This window comes from Panulirus ornatus, chromosome 19, assembly GCF_036320965.1.
Source record: "Panulirus ornatus isolate Po-2019 chromosome 19, ASM3632096v1, whole genome shotgun sequence".
Lineage (NCBI taxonomy): Eukaryota > Metazoa > Arthropoda > Malacostraca > Decapoda > Palinuridae > Panulirus > Panulirus ornatus.
Window position 1 is genome coordinate 47,699,724 of NC_092242.1, and position 23,515 is coordinate 47,723,238.

A 23,515-nucleotide genomic window follows, 5' to 3' on the forward strand; every position below is an offset into this window, starting at 1 on the left:
GAACCTGGGACCCTTTGTGCAAGAGGCAGGCATGTAACCGCTAGGCTAAGGGACTGTATAATAGGAAACAACTATTCGAGGTACTTAGTACTCGAATACCCTTCGTCTCACTATGGTGAGCAACGGGGTCTATCGGTTGTTTCCGAACAGAACACATAGCCAGCTGAGAGCGTTTTACCGAACCTGACTGTACAACGCGGAGTTATATGAATACGAATAAAGTGTATATGAACGCGCACTTTCATAGAACATACAAAGCTCCATCAGCCAGGATCGAACCTGGGACCCCTTGTGCAAGAGGCAGGCATGCTAAACGCTAGGCTAAGGGACTGTATAATAGGAAAGAACTATTCGAAATACTTAGTACTCGAATACCCTACGATCCTGGCTGATGGAGCTTTGTATGTTCTATGAAGGTGCGCGTTCATATACACTTTATTCGTATTCATATAACTCCGCGTTGTACAGTCAGGTTCGGTAAAACGCTCTCAGCTGGCTATGTGTTCTGTTCGGAAACAACCGATAGACCCCGTTGCTCACCATAGTGAGACGAAGGGTATTCGAGTACTAAGTATTTCGAATAGTTGTTTCCTATTATACAGGATTTTCCAAAAAAGGCCCAGTCCTCTGTTCCTAACGCCACCTTGCTAACGCGGGAAATGGCGGATAGTTTAAAAGAAAAGAAAGAATATATATATATATATATATACATATATATATATATATATATATATATATATATATATATATATATATATATATATATCGCTGATGATACAGCGCTGGTGGCTGATTCATGTGAGAAACTGCAGAAGCAGGTGACTGAGTGTGGTAAAGTGTGTGAAAGAAGAAAGTTAAGAGTAAATGTGAATAAGAGCAAGGTTATTAGGTACAGTAGGGTTGAGGGTCAAGTCAATTGGGAGGTGAGTTTAAATGGAGAAAAACTGGAGGAAGTGAAGTGTTTTAGATATCTGGGAGTGGATCTGGCAGCGGATGGAACCATGGAAGCGGAAGTGGATCATAGGGTGGGGGAGGGGGCGAAAATTCTGGGAGCCTTGAAGAATGTGTGGAAGTCGAGAACATTATCTCGGAAAGCAAAAATGGGTATGTTTGAGGGAATAGTGGTTCCAACAATGTTGTATGGTTGCGAGGTGTGGACTATGGATAGAGTTGTGCGCAGGAGGATGGATGTGCTGGAAATAAGATGTTTGAGGACAATGTGTGGTGTGAGGTGGTTTGATCGAGTAAGTATCGTAAGGGTAAGAGAGATGTGTGGAAATAAAAAGAGCGTGGTTGAGAGAGCAGAAGAGGGTGTTTTGAAATGGTTTGATCACATGGAGAGAATGAGTGAGGAAAGATTGACCAAGAGGATATACGTGTCGGAGGTGGAGGGAACGAGGAGAAGAGGGAGACCAAATTGGAGGTGGAAAGATGGAGTGAAAAAGATTTTGTGTGATCGGGGCCTGAACATGCAGGAGGGTGAAAGGAGGGCAAGGAATAGAGTGAATTGGAGCGATGTGGTATACCGGGGTTGACGTGCTGTCAGTGGATTGAATCAAGGCATGTGAAGCGTCTGGGGTAAACCATGGAAAGCTGTGTAGGTATGTATATTTGAGTGTGTGGACGTATGTATATACATGTGTATGGGGGGGGGTTGGGCCATTTCTTTCGTCTGTTTCCTTGCGCTACCTCGCAAACGCGGGAGTGGTGAGAGTAAGTGAGCTTGGGAAGGAGACTTGTGTGAGGAAGTACCAGGAGAGACTGAGTACAGAATGGAAAAAGGTGAGAACAAAGGAGGTAAGGGGAGTGGGGGAGGAATGGGATGCATTTAGGGAAGCAGTGATGGCTTGCACAAAAGATGCTTGTGGCATGAGAAGCGTGGGAGGTGGGCAGATTAGAAAGGGTAGTGAGTGGTGGGACGAAGGAGTAAGATTATTAATGAAAGAGAAGAGAGGCATTTGGACGATTTTTGCAGGGAAATAATGCAAATGAGTGGGAGATGTATAAAAGAAAGAGGCAGGAGGTCAAGAGAAAGGTGCAAGAGGTGAAAAAGAGGGCAAATGAGAGTTGGGGTGAGAGAGTATCATTGGATTTTCGGGAGAATAAAAAGATGTTCTGGAAGGAGGTAACTAAAGTGCGTAAGATAAGGGAACAAATGGGAATTTCATTGAAGGGGGCTAATGGGGAGGTGATAACAAGTAGTGGTGATGTGAGAAGGAAGTGGAGTGAGTATTTTGAAGGTTTGTTGAATGTGTTTGATGATAGAGTAGCAGATAAAGGGTGTTTTGGTCGAGGTGGTGTGCAAAGTGAGAGGGTTAGGGAATATGATTTGGTAAACAGAGAAGAGGTCGTAAAAGCTTTGCGGAAGATGAAAGCCGGCAAGGCAGCGGGTTTGGATGATATTGCAGTGGAATTTATAAAAAAGGTGGTGACTGTATTGTTGACTGGTTGGTAAGGTTATTTAATGTATGTATGACTCATGGTGATGTGCCTGAGGATTGGCGGAATGCGTGCATAGTGCCATTGTACAAAGGCAAATTATAAATTACAAATTACAAATTGCTCCAATTACAGAGGTATAAGTTTGTTGAGTATTCCTTGGAAATCATATGGGAGGGTATTGATTGAGAGGGTGAAGGCATGTACAGAGCATCAGATTGGGGAAGAGCAGTATGGTTTCAGAAGTGGTAGAGGATGTGTGGATCAGGTGTTTGCTTTGAGGAATGTATGTGAGAAATACTTAGAAAAGCAAATGAATTTGTATGTAGCATTTATGGATCTGGAGAAGGCAGATGGAGATGCTCTGTGGAAGGTATTAAGAATATATGGTGTGGAAGGCAAGTTGTCAGAAGCAGTGAAAAGTTTTTATCGAGGATGTAAGGCATGTGTACGTTTAAGAAGAGAGGAAAGTGATTGGTTCTCAGTGAATGTAGGTTTGCGGCAGGGGTGTATGATGTCTCCATGGTTGTTTAATTTGTTTATGGATGGGGTTGTTAGGGAGGTGAATACAAAAGTTTTGGAAAGAGGGGCAAGTATGCAGTCTGTTGTGGATGAGAGAGCTTAGGAAGTCTCAGTTGTTGTTCGCTGATGATACAGCGCTGGTGGCTGATTCATGTGAGAAACTGCAGAAGCTGGTGACTGAGTTTGGTAAAGTGTGTGGAAGAAGAAAGTTAAGAGTAAATGTGAATAAGAGCAAGGTTATTAGGTACATTTGGGTTGAGGGTCCAGTCAATTGGTAGGTAAGTTTGAATGGAGAAAAACTGGAGGAAGTGAAGTGTTTTAGATATCTGGGAGTGGATTTGGCAGCGGATGGAACCATTGGAGCGGAAGTGAATCGTAGAGTGGGGGAGGGGGCGAAAATTCTGGGAACCTTGAAGAATGTGTGGAAGTCGAGAACATTATCTCAGAAAGCAGAAATGGGTATGTTTGAAGGAATAGTGGGTCCAGCAATGTTGTATGGTTGCGAGGCGTGGGCTACGGATAGAGTTGTGCGCAGGAGGGTGGATGTGCTGGAAAGAGATGCTTGAGGACAATATTTGGTGTGAGGTGGTTTGATCGAATAAGTAATGATAGGGTAAGAGAGATATGTGGTGATAAAAAGAGTGTGGTTGAGAGAGCAGAAGAGAGTGTTTTGAAATGGTTTGGTCACATGGAGAGAATGAGTGAGGAAAGATTGACCAAGAGGATATATGTGTCGGAGGTGGAGGGAACGAGGAGAAGTGGGAGACCAAATTGGAGGTGGAAAGATGGAATGAAAAAGATTTTGAGTCATCGGGGCGTGAACATGCAGGAGGGTGAAAGGCGTTGAAGGAATAGAGTGAATTGGATTGATGTGGTATACTGAAACTGAATACGGCATAGCATTACGTTGTCTATCAGAGTTTACGACATGGCTCCTGAAAGCTGATGTCCAGCTGGTTCCTCACCAAACTTACTAGCCACACCTCTGGTCTCTTCTGTTTTATTCTCATATATTTTTCGTGTTAAGTTGTATCATATTTTTAAGTATTGTCTCTAGGGAAGCCGAGGATCTTTTCAATCACTTAATATCTCAGAACTAGACAAATGTATACATATTTTCTTTTTCAGTAATTTTCCTAGATGATATTTGATGAGTATTGGTGATTAATTCAAGATTTATTTATTGATATATGTGCTTTTGTGGAGCCCTTCCATATGAAACATATGTTCTTGATTACAGGCGAGGAGTGGGAGGAGGGAGAGGAAGAAGACGAGGAGGAGAGTGAAGAGAAGGAGACAACAGAGGAGGAGGGAGGCGCCACTCGCACCGGCCCATCGTCAGGTGAGAGTACTACTTGTGACCCACGAGGGTGGGTCACCTGGGTCTTGATGGTGAGTGTGGTGTGCGAGGACGAGGGTCACTACAGCTGGAGGGGATGTTCAGGATTAGTAGTTGGATCAGGAGTAGTACCGTCATATGATAACCTCTGCTGACAACCTCCCAAATAACTCTCTTTAGGTTCAGTTACTGGAAATACTGGAATTCACGCTTCACAAATGACTGGATTTGTGTCTGTACACTGCCCGAGTGTATCTTGTCTCTCATGGTCTGCAGCGAGCGTGAGTGTAAGTGTGAGCTCCACGGGCATGGTGGGCTGTGCACTACCTTCCCCAGGCTTGTACCTGATGCATATTGTACCTGCTGAGGGACGCTGGTAGTGCCTGGTCCTGGGGCTGAAGGGTGAGAACATTGGCACCCGGTTACAGGTACCTTCCTGATGCATGGTTATAGATGGCTCAGGCACTCTCCTGCCGCGTGCTTCAAGATGCCACAGGTTCTTGAAAGTGACCTCCAGGTGTTCAGACACCGAGGTAAAAAAGGCTCTCCATATTGCGACTCATAAAGAAAGTAAGTCCCTCCCAATTATTTAGTCACAGAGGCAACAGGTACCTTCCATGTCGTCAGTGACAGATATGTTGTGCAGTTTCCAATTTTCTGATCATACAGGTCACAAGTAAAGCATGCAACTGCCCTACGGTCGTCCAGCCACTGGTGACATGAGTGTTTATCAACTGTACGAACCATAAAGTCATATATGCTCCTATGCCGTCCACACAAGATCAAAGTTACCCTGCATGTCCTCGGTCACAGAGGTCAGCGTTGACCCTCATATCCTCGGTCACAGGGGTCAGCGTTGACCCTCATATCCTCGGTCACAGAGGTCAGTATTGACTCTCATATCCTCGGTCACAGAGGATAGCGTTGACCCTCATATCCTCGGTCACAGAGGTCAGCGTTGCCCCTCATATCCTCGGTCACAGAGGTCAGCGTTGCCCCTCATATCCTCGGTCACAGAGGTCAGTATTGACCCTCATACACTCGGTCACAGAGGTCAGCGTTGCCCCTCATATCCTCGGTCACAGAGGTCAGCGTTGACCCTCATATCCTCGGTCACAGAGGTCAGCGTTGACCCTCATATCCTCGGTCACAGAGGTCAGCGTTGCCCCTCATATCCTCGGTTACAGAGGTCAGCGTTGTCCCTCATATCCTCGGTCATAGAGGTCAGCGATGACCCTCATATCCTCGGTCACAGAGGTCAGCGTTGCCCCTCATATCTTCGATCACAGAGGTCAGTGTTGACCCTCATATCCTCGATCACAGAGGTCAGTGTTGACCCTCATGTCCTCGGTCACAGAGGTCAGCGTTGACCCTCATATCCTCGGTCACAGAGGTCACGTTGCCCCACATATCCTCGGTCACAGAGGTCAGTCTTGACCCTCATATCCTCGGTCACAGAGGTCAGTGTTGTCCCTCATATCCTCGGTCATAGAGGTCAGTGTTGACCCTCATATCCTCGATCACAGAGGTCAGTGTTGACCCTCATGTCCTCGGTCACAGAGGTCAGCGTTGACCCTCATATCCTCGGTCACAGAGGTCACGTTGCCCCACATATCCTCGGTCACAGAGGTCAGTGTTGACCCTCATATCCTCGGTCATAGAGGTCAGCGTTGACCCTCATATCCTCGGTCACAGAGGTCAGCGTTGACCCTCATATCCTCAGTCACAGAGGTCAGTGTTGACCCTCATATCCTCGGTCATAGAGGTCAGCGTTGATCCTCATATCCTCGGTCACAGAGGTCAGTATTGACCCTCATATCCTCGGTCACAGAGGTCAGCGTTGCCCCTCATATCCTCGGTCACAGAGGTCAGTGTTGACCCTCATATCCTCGGTCACAGAGGTCAGCGTTGTCCTTCCAGTATGTGGTAATTGACCACATCTGTCGATGACCTGAAATGGTCGTGGCAACAGAAAACTTGGACTTAGGAATCCAAAGGAATTCAAACAGCAACAGACCACTGGGTCCTTTCGAGGGTGTTTGTGATAGTGAATGGTGTCAGAAACACAGAGATTAATGTGTTAAGGAAAACAAGCAGATAACTTCAGGAGAAATACCTATAAACTTTTTCATATAATTCAGTCGTGGACTTGAACCTAATTAATTCTCAGATGTAATCTTAAACGTATCTGTGGTGCTGCTCGCAACCACAACTATTGGCGAATCATTCCGTATGTTATCGATCATGTTGACGAAAAAGTGCTTCTTCTCATTCGAAGTAAAACGTCGGCCAACGAGTTTGTATCAGTTACTACGACTGAAATCAGGCATAATTAGCCCTAGATAGCTGCGTGGATAGATAATATGGAAACGTTTGATGATTTTAAATATCTGAATCAAATCAGTTAACCTTTATGTTTCGAAACTGAATTAATTTGTCATGTAGTCGGCTCACATAGGATATGTTTGAGGACAATGTGTGGTGTGAGGTGGTTTGATCGAGTAAGTAATGTAAGGGTAAGAGAGATGTGTGGAAATGAAAAGAGCATGGTTGAGAGAGCAGAAGAGGGTGTTTTGAAATGGTTTGGGCACATGGAGAGAATGAGTGAGGAAAGATTGACCCAGAGGATATATGTGTCGGAGTTGGAGGGAACGAGGAGAAGTGGGAGACCTAATTGGAGGTGGAAAGATGGAGTGAAAAAGATTTTGAGTGATCGGGGCCTGAACATGCAGGAGGGTGAGAGCCGGGCAAGGAATAGAGTGAATTGGATCGATGTGGTCTACCGGGGTTGACGTGCTGTCAGTGGATTGAATCAGGGCATGTGAAGCGTCTAGGGTAAACTATGGAAAGTTGTGTGGGGCCTGGATGTGGAAAGGGAGCTGTGGTTTCGGGCATTATTGCATGACAGCTAGAGACTGAGTGTGAACGAATGGGGCCTTTGTTGTCTTTTCCTAGCGCTACCTCGCACACATGAGGGGGGAGGGGGATGGTATTCCATGTGTGGCGAGGTGGCGATGGGAATGAATAAAGGCAGACAGTGTGAATTGTGAATTGTGTATATATGTATGTGTCTGTGTGTGTATATATATGTGTACATTGAGATGTATAGGTATGTATATTTGCGTGTATGGACGTGTATGATTATACATGTGTATGGGGGAGGGTTGGGCCATTTCTTTCGTCTGTTTCCTTGCGCTACCTCGCAAACGCGGGAGACGGCGACAAAGCAAAATAAATATTTAAATAAAATAAATATATATATATATATATATATATATATATATATATATATATATATATATATATATATATATATATATATATATATATATATATATGTATGTATATATATATATATATATATATATATATATATATATATATATATATATATATATATATATATATATATATATATATATTCATTATCTTATTTTGCTTTGTCGCTGTCTCCCGCGTTAGGGAGGTAGCGCAAGGAAACAGACGAAAGAATGGCCCAACCCACCCACATACACATGTATATACATACATGTCTGTTTCCTTGGGCCACCCTGCCAACGCGGGAGACAGCGACAAAGCAAAATAGATAAATAATCTATTCATTTATTATGATTTGTCGCTCTCTCCCGCGCCAGCGAGGCAGCGCAAGGAAACAGACCAAAGAATGGCCCAACCCACTCACATACACATGTATATACATACACGTCCACACACGCACATATACATACCTATGCATCTCAACATATACATATATACACACAGACATATACATATATACACATGTACATAATTCATAGTCTGCCCTTATTCCTTTCCGTCGCCACCCTGCCACACATGAAATGAAAAACCCCTTCCCCGCATGTGCGTGAGGTAGCGCGAGGAAAACACAACAAAGACCACATTTGTTCACAGTCTTTAGCAGTCTTGTATAATGCACCGAACCACAGCTCCCTTTCCACGTCCAAGCCCCACAAAACTTTCCATGGTTTACCCCAGACGCTTCACATACCCTAATTCAATCCACTGACAGCGCATCGACCCCGGTATACCACATAGTTCCAATTCACTCTATTCCTTGCACGCCTTTCACCCTCCTGCATGTTTAGGCCCCGATCACTCAAAATCTTTTTCACTCCATCTTTCCACCTCCAATTTGGTCTCCCACTTCTCCTCGCTCCTTCCACCTCTGACACACACATCCTCTTTGTCAATCTTTCCTCACTCATTCTCTCCATGTGACCAAACCATTTCAAAACACCCTCTATATGCTATCTCAACCACACTCTTTTTATTACCAGACATATCTCTAACCCTTTTATTACTTAACAGATCAAACCACCTCACACCACATATTGTCCTCAAACACCTCATTTCCAGCACATCCACCCTACCCCGCACAACTAACAACAGCCCACGCCTCGCAACCATGTAACATTGTTGGAACTACTATTCCTTCAAACATACCTATTTTTGCTTTCCGAGATTACGTTCTCGACTTCCACACACTTTTTAAAGCTTCCAGACTTTCGCCCCCTCCCCCACCCTATGATTCATTTCCGCTTATATGGTTCCATCCTCTGCCAAATCCACCCCCAGATGTCTAAAACATTTCACTTCTTCCAGTTTTTCTCCATTCAAACTTACCTCCTAGTTGACTTGTCCTTCAACCCTGCTGCACTTAATAACCTTGTTCTTATTCAAGTTTACTCTGAGCTTTCTTCTTTCACACACTTTACCAAACTCAGTCACCAACTTCTACAGTTTCTAACCCGAATCAGCCACCAGCGCTGTATCATCAGCGAACAACAACTGACTCACTTCCCAAGCTCTCTCATCCACAACAGAGTGCATACTTGCCTCTCTTTCCAAAACTCTTGCATTCACCTCCCAAACAACCCCATCCATAAACAAATTAAACAACCATGGAGACATCACGAACCCCTGCCGCAAACCAACATTCACTGAGAACCAATCACTTTCCTCTCTTCCTACACGTACACATGCCATGCCCTACATCCTTGATAAAAACTTTTCACTGCTTCTAACAACTTGCCTCCCACACCATATATTCTTAATATCCTCCACAGAGCATCTCTGTCAAACCTGTCATATGCCTTCTCCAGATCCATAAATGCTACATATAAATCCATTTGCTTTTCTAAGTATATATATATATATATATATATATATATATATATATATATATATATATATATATATATATATATATATTATTCCTGGGGATAGGGGAGAAAGAATACTTCCCACGTATTCCCTGCGTGTCGTAGAAGGCGACTAAAAGGGAAGGGAGCGGGGGGCTGGAAATCCTCCCCTCTCAGTTTTTTTTAATTTTCCAAAAGAAGGAACAGAGAAGGGGGCCAGGTGAGGATATTCCCTCAAAGGTCCAGTCCTCTGTTCTTAACGCTACCTTGCTAACGCGGGAAATGGCGAATAGTATGAATAAAAGAATAAATAGAATATATATATATATATATATATATATATATATATATATATATATATATATATATATATATATATATATATATATATATATATATAATGGAAAGGATCAAATTTTGCCCGTGATCAAGATTTTCCTATGAGTCCACGGGGAAAATGAAACACGATAAGTTCCCAAGTGCACTTTCGTGTAATAATCACATCATCAGGGGAGACACAAGAGAGAAATATAAGTCAGTTGATATACATCGAAGAGACGAAGCTAGGACGCCATTTGGTAAACATGCGATTGTCCAAGACATACAACGAGCGTTCATAAACTTATCATTTTACAAATTCTATCAATAATAAAGTTATCTAATTTTTATAGATCATTGCTACTATTAAGATTATAATTCTTTATGTATTTAATGATCGAAGATTCAATGATTTTTCTCGTGGTAATAGAGTTAGAATTAATAACTGAGATGACCATAGTTTTTAACATGATTAAACAAGGCATTTGATTCTTCTCCCGTTCTTATACTATATTTATGTTGCTCAGGTCTAACAGAAAGATCCTCACCACTCTGCCCAACGTCAAATGTATCACAATTTCCACATGGCACTTTATAGATGCATCCAAGAGAATTTTCTGGTAAGTTTCTGATTAAGATATTCTTTATAGTACTATTGTTGCTGAAGGCAACATTTACATCAAAGGATTTAAGCAACATGGGAAGTAAAGTGAAATTATATCAAAAGGGAGAACTAAAAGATTCTTGGCGTCAATGGGAGGTTTATAGAGTACATAGTATATATATATAGAGTACATATATATATATATATATATATATATATATATATATATATATATATATATATATATATATATATATATATATATATATATATATATTTTTTTTTTTTTTTGCCGCTGTCTCCCGCGTTTGCGAGGTAGGGTAACGCAAGTAGGGTAGCGCAAGTAGGGTAACCAAAACTGAATACAATACTTACGGTAGGGACTTCAATGCCGAACTATTCATTGTAGAATTTTGTTTGTTATTTTCGTTATTCTGTGTCTATTACACCTACGTCTTATTCTTCATGAAGACAGTAAAAAAAACAGTCTTTCCACCAGGGAATAAAAGGTATCAGAATGATCACTTGTCATAATCTGTCACGATGAAATGTAACCATCGTTTTTGTGCTGTGTGTACATTCCGCATCTCAACATGGTTCCTACTCGTTCTCCAAACGATGTGTAAAACTTTGAAAGTCGGTTCAGAAGCCGGGGTTAGGACGAGGCTATTCGTCCTCTGGGCATTAGGTTCTCCTGTTATACGAGACTGTGGAATGAATTTGCGAGAAACAGTAAGGTGAGGCTGACACAGGACGCGGTGATGTCCACGGTCGGACTATGAACTTCTTTCACACCGAGGTTTGATTTTTCTATACAGACGAAGTGACTTTTACCTCTGCTGTTCACTTAATACAAAAATAGAAATCTGTTTATACATCTATCTATTTTGTTATATTTGATCGCTGATTTCGCGTAAGCGAGGTAACGCCAAGTAACAGATGACAGACACATCCTCTCACATACACACATGCACTCGTATGGTTTACCCCAGACGCTTTACATGCCCTGGTTCAATCCATTGACCGCACGTCGACCCCGGTATACCACATCGTTCCAATATACTCTATTCCTTGCACGCCTTTCACCCTCCTGCATGTTCAGGCCCCGATCGCTCAAAATCTTCTTCACTCCATCCTTCCACCTCCAATTTGGTCTCCCACTTCTCTTCGCTCCCTCCACCTCTGACACATATATCCTCTTTGTCAATCTTTCCTCACTCATTCTCTCTATGTGACCAAACCATTTCAAAACACCCTATTCTGCCCTCTCAACTACACTCTTATAATTACCACCCATCTCTTTTACCTTTCATTACTTAACCGATCAAACCACCTCACACCACATAATGTCCTCAAACATCTCATTTCCAACACATCCACCCTCCTCCGCACAACTCTAGCTACAGCCCACGCCTCGCAACCATACAACATTGTTGGTACTATTATTCCTTCAAATATACCCATTTTTGCTTTCCGAGATAATGTTCCCGCCTTCCACACATTTTTCAACGCTCTCAGAACTTTCGCCCCCTCTCTCACCCTGTGACTCACTTCCGCTTCCATGGATCCATCCGCTGCCAAATCCACTCCTAGATATCCAAAACACTTCACTTCTTCCAGTTTATATACATATATATATATATATATATATATATATATATATATATATATATATATATATATATATATATATATATATATATATATATATATATATATATATATATATATATATATATATATATATATATATTATTGGAAAGGATCACAATTTTGCGCGTGATCAAGATATTCATATGAGTCCACGGGGAAAATGAAACACGAAAAGTTCCCAAGTGCACTTTCGTGTAATAATCACATCATCAGGGGAGATACAAGAGAGAAATATAACAGTCAGTTGATATACATCGAAGACACGAAGCTAGGACGCCATTTGGTAAACATATGATTATCCAAAACATACAACGAGCGTTCATAAACTTATCATTTTACAAATTTTATCAACAATAAAGTTATCTAATTTGTATAGGCCATTACGAATATTAAGATTATAATTCTTTGTATATTAGATAATAGAAGATTCAATGATATTTCTCGTGGTAATAGAGTTAGAGTCAATAACTGAGATGGCATTACTCCAGTCAATACAATGATCATAGTTTTTAACGTGATTAAACAAGGCATTTGATTCTTGTTCTGTTCTTATACTACAAATATGATATATATATATATATATATATATATATATATATATATATATATATATATATATATATATATATATATATATATATATATATATATATATATATATATATATGTATATATATATATAGTGAAATCGCACTTCTGTAGACGTTCATACAATTTCATTCAACATGTAATTTTTCTCTACATGTAGCACGACATGTTTATTGGAGACAATCCACTTCCTCAGTTGTCGGTACTGAACAAGGTTATTCAAATTCCAGCATCACACTTGGTTCCCACCGTCGAACACTAATCTTTCTAGGCCAGGCTCTGTCTACTGTCTGGTCGTAACCCTTGTAAGGGAGAGTGATTAAGGAGGGTCAGGTGGCGGATGGTTGACCTAGGTAGTTGGGTGTGTCATGACCAACTTTATTCTTAATGTTTCCTGTTCTGTCAATTCTCTCATAATGATTTGGTTAATGCTAGGATGGGCTTCAAAATTGCCTGAGGACAAATGGAAGTTCTTAGTATTAGCAATTAAGACATTCAGTGACGTTACGTGTGGCATAATCAGCAGAAGGGTATTGAATAACGGAATTTTCAAGATCTATGGGGTGATCATTTTCATGACAATGTTTAGCGATTGCTTTTTTGTGGTCATCCTTCCGTAGTGAATGTTGTTGCCAATAGCACCTCTCCGTTACAACTTTACCTGTCTGGCCTACATATATATATATACATGCCTTGCATTTGAGGGCGCAAACACTACTAATTGTTGTTTGATTTGGTCTATTATATATGAAGGTCTTGCTGATGGTGTTATTGTACTGGAAAGCATCATTACAAGAACTGTACCTTAGAACATGGCTGAGACTAGCTAAGTTGGGAGAATAGGGCAACACTAAACATTTAGACACCCTTATTTGTCACATCTTTGTTACAAGAAGCACAAAATGTCTTTCTAGCTTTCCAGTAAGCTTTATTCACAAACCAACTGGGATGATATAACTGCCTAAAGATACGTCTTATATGACTACATTCATCTACTAGGCCTATGGGATCGAATATCCGTAGTTACGTCTATGTTTTTAAAAATCTCTGGATCTCCTCTGTTTCTGCTGCCAACGGGAAGGAGGGTTCAGGCAAAAGCTGCTGCACCTCTCCTCACGCCGAAGACCATTAGTCCTTAAGTAGACCTGACTCTCCATATGATTCAACAACATTCACAGTCTCTACTAATCTCTCTTCTGTCTGATGTTATGTGGATGTAACCTATTCTAATATTTTGTGTCTCTCAGAGACTCAACTGTTTTTTCTTTAAACGCTGGTTGCTCCAGTCACGGACGACAGTGCCCATCAATGCCGGGCTTTGACTGAAATATATAGAGAATTATGAAACGGAAAATGTAAAGACAAGGGAAAGTATTTACAAATTTTTGAGAAAATGAAAAACCTGTCCTTTGAAATGTGCCAGGTCATAGTTATTGGGAAAGACATAAGAACGTAGAGAGTTCCAAAGCTTCGACGTGTAGGGAAAGAAGCAGGTATCAAAATGTTCCACCCTCGAGTTGCCGATGGCCACACAATAATCATGTGACGCAGCAACTTGGCGAGTATTGCGTGGTCTAACTAGTGGTGTAGGCACACAATCAGCCAGCTCTCGGAAGCAAAAACCAAAGTTATACCTATAAAAGAGAGAAAGTGAACCAACATTGCGGCGTAGGGCAAGGGGGTCAAGTTTGGAGGTTAGCCTGGGACAGTTTACAAGGCGGACTTCTTTCGACTCAACTAGAACCACCCCAACTGTGAGAGCAGTACTCCATACAAGGACGAATCAATCCCTTGCATAAACGGAGCAACTGTTCAGGAGAGAAGTTTCGACATAGAAACAGGACACCCAGTTTCTTAGAGGCAGACTTAGCTATTCCCGTAACGTGGGGTTTCCAAGAAAGAGTGGATGTTACAATAATACCAAATAAGTTCATTGAGTCAAGAGGTGGAATTAAAGAACCGTCAAAGGAGAGACGAGAGTTGTGAGGAGTTTTCAATAAAGAGATTGGGAGAAACTGGGTCTTGGAGGCATTAAACTTAACAAGATTTTGTGTACCCCACTGAGATATCCTCTCCAAGTCTGAATTTACTGAGGAAGCTGTGTCAGGACGAGAAGCAGATCGACTGAGAGAAGGGGGAGCAGAATTGAAGGATGTGGAAGAATGCAGTATTGAGTCATCAGCCTATACGTGCATAGGATTATTTGTGGAGAGGTAATCATTGGAAAAAAGGAGAAAAAGTGTAGAGAACAGGACAGAACCTTGAGGGACACTGTTTTTGATGGAGAAAAGTGGGGAGGTTGATCCATCAACAACCACAGAGATAGATCGGCCAGAGAGGAAGGTAGATATGAAGGAGCAAGTTAAGTTTCACACGTCACTAGCTGGCTTCAGACTTGTTTTTAAACTATCACTGTTTTGATTCGTTTAATGTTTACTGCTTTCCGAGCTCTACAACCTTTTAAACTCTCCTCGAATACATTACCTCCAGTCATGAGGCCATGATGTCGTCGCATGCTGAGGCTGAGATCTTCGGCTTATAAGATTTCAATGAACATCACAAGGGATGGTTGAATTCCTCCGACACAGCTGTTACGTCACCCTTTCCAAATTTTCTTGGGTAATTTATGATCTACACTCCCCACATTCCAGGCCGTTACGACTACTCTCGTATCGATCTGGATCTGTTTTTCACTTACAGTGCTTCATGCTATAACTGCACAAACTATCCCTAGATTGTCATAACCTGTGTAAAATGTCTATATCAAATGTATCATCTCCTTTGGCCCCCTGTAAGACCATCTCTTCTTTCAATCAGTGATTAAAGTCATTCATGGTATGAGACCATTCAGGTCAGGGCCCACGGTATATCGAACCTAGGAAAGCTCCGTATCCTCCAACTCTCTCATTCATTATTCACATCCGTCTGAATTGAGGCAGATACGTTATTCGTGAGGCGGACATTTCGTAATCCAAAGGACGTGTGACCACCTTTCCTTCTCCTCCGTTGGTAGGTCTTTATGGTCTTTGGCCAAGAGTATATGTGACAACCTTTCTATCACTTCCTTGTTGCAACGATACCATAACTCTCTGTCTTTACAATAAATAATTTTTGATTATCTTTTTTATTCCATTTTGGATAACTTTGAACTATATCCAGCCCCTGATGCATCTCTCATTCCTCCTATACCTTTTCCTTATAATCTATTTCCCTACATTCAGAAAAACACCTCTGTCTCTCAAGGCAAACAAGGCTCAAGGGCCTTGCTTCGTTTGTGCTTAAAATCAAACTGGAAGTAGACATTTATACAATTCATCCCAAGACCGTTCCGACTAATGTCTTATTGCTCTAATCATTAAGACTTCCTCAAGGCAAGATTCATCAATGATGTCCTTTCCCGCGTTACTACTGTTTCATCATCAAACATGTAATTATGATCAGAATTCGTAATGATTTGGAATCTATTCCAAATTTGAGAAATTCAGATCGGAATGACTCAGTTTGTTCCGGAAAGCTAAGGAATCGTAATTGCACTCGATTTCATGGCTGTAGGAATCATAATCATGATTACATGACATGACTACAACATATCTGTGAATACCGCCAGCAACACCGTGAATGAATCGTCATTAGTGACCTGTGAGGCACACTGGAATCATTCAAGGAAGCAACAGACCTCAGCCAAGCCAGGGAAATGACGTTGTGACGGCTAATTGTCTAACCCTGAGTGTTGGGGACTTCAGAGTCACCTGGCTGACATGAACACCAAAGCAAGCTGGCAGCTAGCCTGAGGAAGTCAGTTGACGTGTGTCTGAGTGAGTGTGAAGGGTAGAAGTCGTTCCAGTCGGCAGCCACATTGATTCGCGATCCAGTTGACCAAGTGCAACGACACCTTTGAAGCAGACCAGCAACGTGCGACATAACTGGTCTAAGTAGAGACACTAGCCTCAACACCTTCATACCTACGGAGAGGTGCCGACTGTTCACGTTCATGAAGAACAGGGAGCCATCCCACGCGCCGTCCTCCTCCACTACCTCCTACCACTACTGCTGATGAAAAAGTGATCACTTTCATACCTCTGCCAACCCTGTTTCCCACGGAAGACCGACCCTCCTGAGTTCTGGCATACAAGATTAGGCAGCCTGTGCCCATCCTATCCAAGCTGGTTCGGAATCTTCTCCATGTTCAGGCCTCCTCAGCTCCAGTGGTGAGGTTATTCAATATGGTAGGGCAGGTGTTCCGAACGCTGCCACCTCTTATATGCATCGCTCCAGAACTATATGTTTATCAAATGTAACCAATAGTTTGTGTGAGGGACTCCATTTTAATAAGCTGATGCAAGAAATTGCTGATGTCTTTGGACTTTTTGAATATGGCTGGCCATGGGAGTTATTATCTGTTGTATTTCTTCTACTTAGCTTAAAATTACAGGAATCATGATTAATTACAAAGTTAATTGTATCAATAATCATAATAGTTCCACTTTATTTCAGGAGAGGAATCGTAAAATTAATCATGGACGTACTAGGTGATCCTACACGGAATAGGTTCTATTTGTGGTAGAGTCATAACATGTCGGTTTGTCATCCTCCTGTGACTTCATGCAATCCCTCGCTGATGGCCGTCATATATTGATCGCTTCTGGTAGGATGTGGCATTGGGGACTGAGCTCCGCTTTCCTCCTCTACCATAGCTTTTCTCGCACGCTAGCTAACTTCTCTGGCCGGTCTGTCTCCATAATTTAATATGGATCAACTTCTTCCTTTATCAATGTTAGGTAAAACGATGGAAAAAATAATATCAGATGGAACTGCCACGTTTCTAGAACACAAAATCATATTGGATAACCAACACGGTTTCTGCAATAGAAGATCCTGCCTAACGAATCTCCTGGAATCTCTTAATGTTATCTGTCAGAATTGAGACGACAAACTACCATCTGATGTAGTATATTTAGATTTCCAAAAGACTTTCGATAAAGTACCTCACAAGAGACTTTTATATGAACTAAAAGCCCACGGAATCTGTGAAGAACCTAGCACATGGATAAAAGCCTGGCTTACCGGAAGGAAACAGAGTGTAGTGTTAAACGGCGAAATCTCAGATTGGCTAGGAGTAGCGACTGGTGTGCCACTGGGGTCGTTCCTAGGCCCATTTCTTTTCATAATATACATTAATGACCTAGAACTCAGTCCCATATCTAAGATCTCCAAGTTTGCTGACGATTCTAAACTAGAAGGAAGAGCTGTAAACAGGCGGGGTTGCAAAATGATTCAAATAGATCTTAACGTACTAGCAGAGTGGTCAGATAGATGGTACATGAAGTTTAATGTTGACAAGTGTAAAGTTATGCACTTTGGAGGTAAGAATATGCGTTACGACTACAAACAATTTGGAAACTCTCTAACTAAAGTAGATGAAGAAAAGGACCTTGGAGTTTTCATTAGCAACAATTTGAAATACAGTAAGCAGTGTCAAGCAGCAAGTAAGAAGGGGAACCAAATGTTAGGTTTATAGCCAGAAACAAAGATTACAAGACACCAGAAACAATTCTTACACTCTATAGAAGACGAGGAAAGATTTGAGCAAGTACAAAGACGCGCGACGAAATTTATCCCATCCCAAAAAATCTGGCATACGAGGAAAGGCTAAAACGATTGGATCTCTTCTCCCTTGAAAAACGTAGTCTTCGCGGCGGCTTGATCCAAGTGTTCAGAATTCTGAGCAAGTTCTGTAAGTAAATCGGGAACATCTTTTCGAAATGCAAGAAAATACGGTTACCAGGACGACTGGAATAAAACACAAAAGCTAAAAGATGTAGTACGGACGTTGGAAAAAGCTTCTTTTCCTATAGGTGTGTTGAGCACTGGAATAAGTTACTGTCAGACGTACCGAATGCTGAGACTAAATACTTTCAAAAGTCGTTCCGACAAACATTTCATAAATTCAGGTATACCTTGAGAAAAACTTCAGAAATAAACTGTACAAACGACAGCGTTAACGGGGACACTAGAAGGCTAATATGCAACAGCAGGGAGTCCGTGATAGTTTAAAAAACTGCTAAGCGAAATAACATTTTCTTGTCAAGTTAATTTCTTTTTTTTTTAACCAGATAACCCAGTCGTGGGCCAATCAGGCTTCCTGTTGTCTGTCTTTCTCATATAAACTCATGTAAACTCATGACCCGCTCTCTCAGGCTTTGTGTCCTTATGATCAACGATTTCCTTTTGCAACAGCAAACCAAAAGCACCCATAGGCCGACGACTCAACACTGTACTCCTCAGTTCCTTTCAAAGCCGTTCCGTCTTCTGATATCGGATGTGCTTCTTTTGTCACAACTATACAAAATGATTTAGAACAGGATTCTCCAGAGCTGAAGACGTACATTCGGTCATATTGTACGCTTGTAAAGTCCATTGTCGTCCTATTATATTTGTAAAACCCTTTATAAGTTTCTCGTCTCCTCTGATAATAGGTTTATAACTCTACCACTTAGAACAATAAACATGGCAGGTGTTACCGTCACATCCAGGCTGTCTTGAGGACCTGACATTACACAAAGAGATAAGTCTGCCCCTAAGAAATTAGGAATGCCGTTCAGATGCTGAGAGTTCTTCTCCCAGGATCAGGTGCTTCCAACACAGAGAAGACTGATTCGTTCTTTGATCGCATACTACTCTTGCATCTAAGGAGATTTTAGCTCTACTGAGTCGGATCCAAAGTTGTTCGAATAAGCCCGTTGAGTTGCCCCACCATAAGCTACACTACGTAATGCTCTGCAAGCCACAGCATCTGATGATTGTGGGCTATGTCGACATAAGGATGAGCCGTTATTAGGGCTATTTCTTTCCCTCCACCGCTAAGCTTTACCTTCTCATGACTTTGTAACCAACTACAACCTTACCCTTTATAAAAGGCAAGTTATTCTCTCCCTACAAAACTCGTAAATAATTTTTCCTCTTCTGATTCCCGTGTACCAAGAGCATGTTCATGTTCCACTTAAGGCCCGTGACCTCGATGAGCTCATTTGTCCGTAATTTTCCCCTTTGGCTTCAGATGAAGGTTTTATATAAACATTCTTTATTAGTTCATACACTTTTGAAAATATGTATATTTATCGATTTATTATATATTTATCAGACTTTGTCGCTGTCTAAAGCGTTAGCGAGGTAGCGCAAGGAAACAAGCGAATGAATGGCCCAACACACCCACATACACATGTATATACATACACGTCCACACACGCACATATACATACCTATACATTTCAACTTACACACACACACACATATATATATATATATATATATATACACAGACATATACATGTGTACACATGTACATATTTCGTACTTGCTGCCTTTATTCATTCCGGTCGCCACCCCGCCACATATGAAATGACGACCCCTCCCCCAGCAAGCGCGCGAGGTAGCGCTAGAAAAAGACAACAAAGGTCACATTTGTTCGCATTCAGTCTCTAGCTGTCATGTATAATGCACCGAAACCACAGCTCCCTTTCCACATCCAGGCCCCACAAAACATTTCATGGTTTACCTCAGACGCTTCTCATGCCCTGGTTCAGTCCATTGACAGCACGTCGACCCCGGTATACCACATCGTTCCAATTCACTCTATTTCTTGCACGCCTTTCACCCTTCTGTATGTTCAGTTCCCGATCGCTCAAAATCTTTATCACTCCATCCTTCCACCTCCAATTTGGTCTCCCACTTCTCCTCGTTCCCCCCACCTCTGACACATATACCCTCTTGGTCGATCTTTCCTCACTCATTCTCTCCATGTGATCAAACCATTTCAAAACAAACTCTTCTGCTCTCTCAACCACACTCATTTTTATTACCATACATCTCTCTCACCCTTTCATTACTCACTCGATCAAACCACCTCACACCACATATTGTCCTCAAACATCTCATTCCTAACACATCCACCCTCCTACGCATAACCCTAACTATCGCCCACGCCTCACAACCATATGATATTGTTGGAACCACTATTCCTTCAAACATACCCGTTTTTGCTTTCCGAGATAACGTTCTCGCCTTCCACACATTCTTCAACGCTCCCAAAACCTTTGCCCCCTCGCCCATCCTGTGACCCACTTCCGCTTCCATGGTTCCATTCGCTGCCAAATCCACTCCCAGATATCTAAAACACTTCACTTCCTCCAATCTTTCTCCATTCAAACGTACCTCCCAATTGACTTGTCCCTCAACCCTACTGAACCTAACAAACCTTGCTCTTATTCACATTTACTCTCAGCTTTCTTCTCTCACACACTGTACTAAGCTCAGTCAACAACTTCTGCAGTTTCTCACCCAAGTCAGCCACCAGCGCTCTATCATCAACAAACAACAACTGACTCAATTCCCAAGCCCTATCATCCTCAACAGACTGCATACTTGCTCCTCTTTCCAAATCTCTTGCATTCACCTCCCTAACAACCCCATCCATAAACAAATTAAACAACCATGGAGACATCACGCATCCCTGCGGCAAACCGACATTCACTGGGAACCAATCACTTTCCTCTCTTCCTACTCGTACACATTCCTTACATCCTCGATAAAAGCTTTTCACTGCTTTTAGCAACTTGATACCTTCCACAGAGCATCTCTATCAACTCTATCATATTCCTTCTCCAGATCAATATATGCTACATGCAAATCTATTTCCTTTTCTAAGTATTTCTCACATACATTCTTCAAAGCAAACACCTGATCCACACATCCTCTACCACTTCTGAAACCACACTGCTCCTCCCCAATCTGATGCTCTGAACATGCCTTGACCCTCTCAATCAATACCCTCCCATATAATATCCCAGGAATACTCAAATAACTTATACTTCTGTAATTTGCAAACTCACGTTTAACCTCTTTGCCTTTTAACAATGGTTCTATACATGCATTCCGATAATCCTCAGGCACTTCACCATGAACAATACTTATATTGAATATTCTCACCAACCAATCAACAACACAGTCACGCCTTTTTTGATAAATTCCACAGCAATACCATCCAGACCTGCTGCCTTGCCGGCTTTCATCATCCGCAAAGCTTTCACTACCTCTTCTCTGCTTACCAAATCATTCTCCCTGATCCTCTCACTTCGCACACCACCTCGACCAAAACACCCTATATCTCTCATTCTATTATCAAACACATTCAACAAACCTTCAAAATACTCACTCCATCTCCCTCTCACTTCACCACTACTTGTTGTTACCTCCCCATTTGCCCACTTCACCGATGCTTCCATTTGTTCTCTTGTCTTACGCAATTTATTTACCTCCTTCCAAAACTTCTTTTTATTCTCCCTAAGATTCAATGATACTCTCTCACCCCAGCTCTCATTTGCCCTCTTTTTCACCTCCTGCACCTTTCTCTTGACCTTTTGCCGCTTTCTTTTTTCCCTCTCCCACTCATTTGCACTATCTCCGTACAAAAATCTTCCAAATGCCTCTCTCTTCTCTATCACTAACAATTTTACTTTTTCATCCCACCATTCACTATCGTTTCTAATCTGCCCACCTCCTACCTATCTCCTGCCACAGGCATCTTTTTTGCAAGCCATCACTGCTTCCCTAAATACGTTCCATTCATCCCCCACTCTCCCTACGTCCTTTGTTCTCACCTTTTTCGATTCTGCTCTCAGTCTCTCTTGCTACTTCCTCACACAATTCTCCTTCCCAAGCTCCTTTACTATCACCACTCTCTTCACCCCAACAGTCTCTCTTCTCTTCTGAAAATCTTTACAAATCTTCACCTTTGCCTCCACAAGATAATGATCAGACATCCCTCTAGTTGCACCTCTCAGCACATTAACATCCAAAAGTCTCTCTCTCTTGCGCCTATCAATTGTCACGTAATCCAATAACGCTCTCTGGCCATCTCATCTACTTTCATACGTATACCTCTGTATAATTCTCTTGAAATCAGGTATTTCCAATCACTAGTCCTTTTTCAGCACACAAATCTACAAGCTATTCACCATTTCCATTTACAACACTGAACACCCCATGTACACCAATTATTCCCTCGACTGCCACATTACTCACCTTTGCATTCAAATCACCCATCACTATAACCCGGTCTCGTGCATCAACACTGCTAACACACTCACTCAGCTGCTCCCAAAACACTTGCCTCTCATTATCTTTCTTCTCGTGCCCAGCCGCATAGGCACCAGTAATCACTCATATCTCTCCACATACTTTCAGTTTTACCCATATCAATCTATGTTGCTTAAGGAATTCACCAGAAAATTCTCCTGGGTGCATCTGTAAAGTGCCATGTAGAAATTGTGATAAGTTTTATGTTGGGGAGACTGGTAAGGATCTTTCTGTTAGATTTAAGCAACATAAATATAGTATAAGAACAGGATAAGAATCAAATGCCTTGCTTAATCACGTTAAAAACTATGATCATTGTATTGACTAAAGTAATTCCATTTCAGTTATTAACTTTAACTCTATTACCACGAGAAATATCATTGAATCTTCTATTATTGAATACATAAAGAATTATAATCTTAATATTAGTGATGGTCTATGCAAATTAGATAACTTTATTGTTGATAAAATTTGTAAAATGATAAGTTTATGAACGCTCGTTGTATGTCTTGGACAATCGCATGTTTACCAAATGGCGTCCTAGCTTCGATGTATATCAACTGACTTATATTTCTCACTTATGTCTCCCCTGATGATGTAATTATTACACGAAAGTGCACTTGGGAACTTATCGTATTACTCCAGTCAGTACAATGATCATAGTTTTTAACGTGATTAAACAAGGCATTTAAGTCTTGTCCCGTTCTTATGCTATTTTTTATGTTGCTTAATTCTAACAGAAAGATCCTTACCAGT

At 41.6% G+C, this 23,515-nt stretch overlaps 1 long non-coding RNA gene across 1 annotated transcript in view; it reads left to right on the plus strand.

Annotated features, from left to right (window-relative positions):
- The window catches only part of LOC139755285 (uncharacterized), a 531,556-nt gene that overhangs the window by 240,236 nt on the left and 267,805 nt on the right, over positions 1-23,515 (plus strand). The window contains exon 2 of the long non-coding RNA XR_011714064.1: positions 4,202-4,303. This is a non-coding gene — a long non-coding RNA (uncharacterized lncRNA). The remainder of the gene's footprint in view (positions 1-4,201; positions 4,304-23,515) is intronic.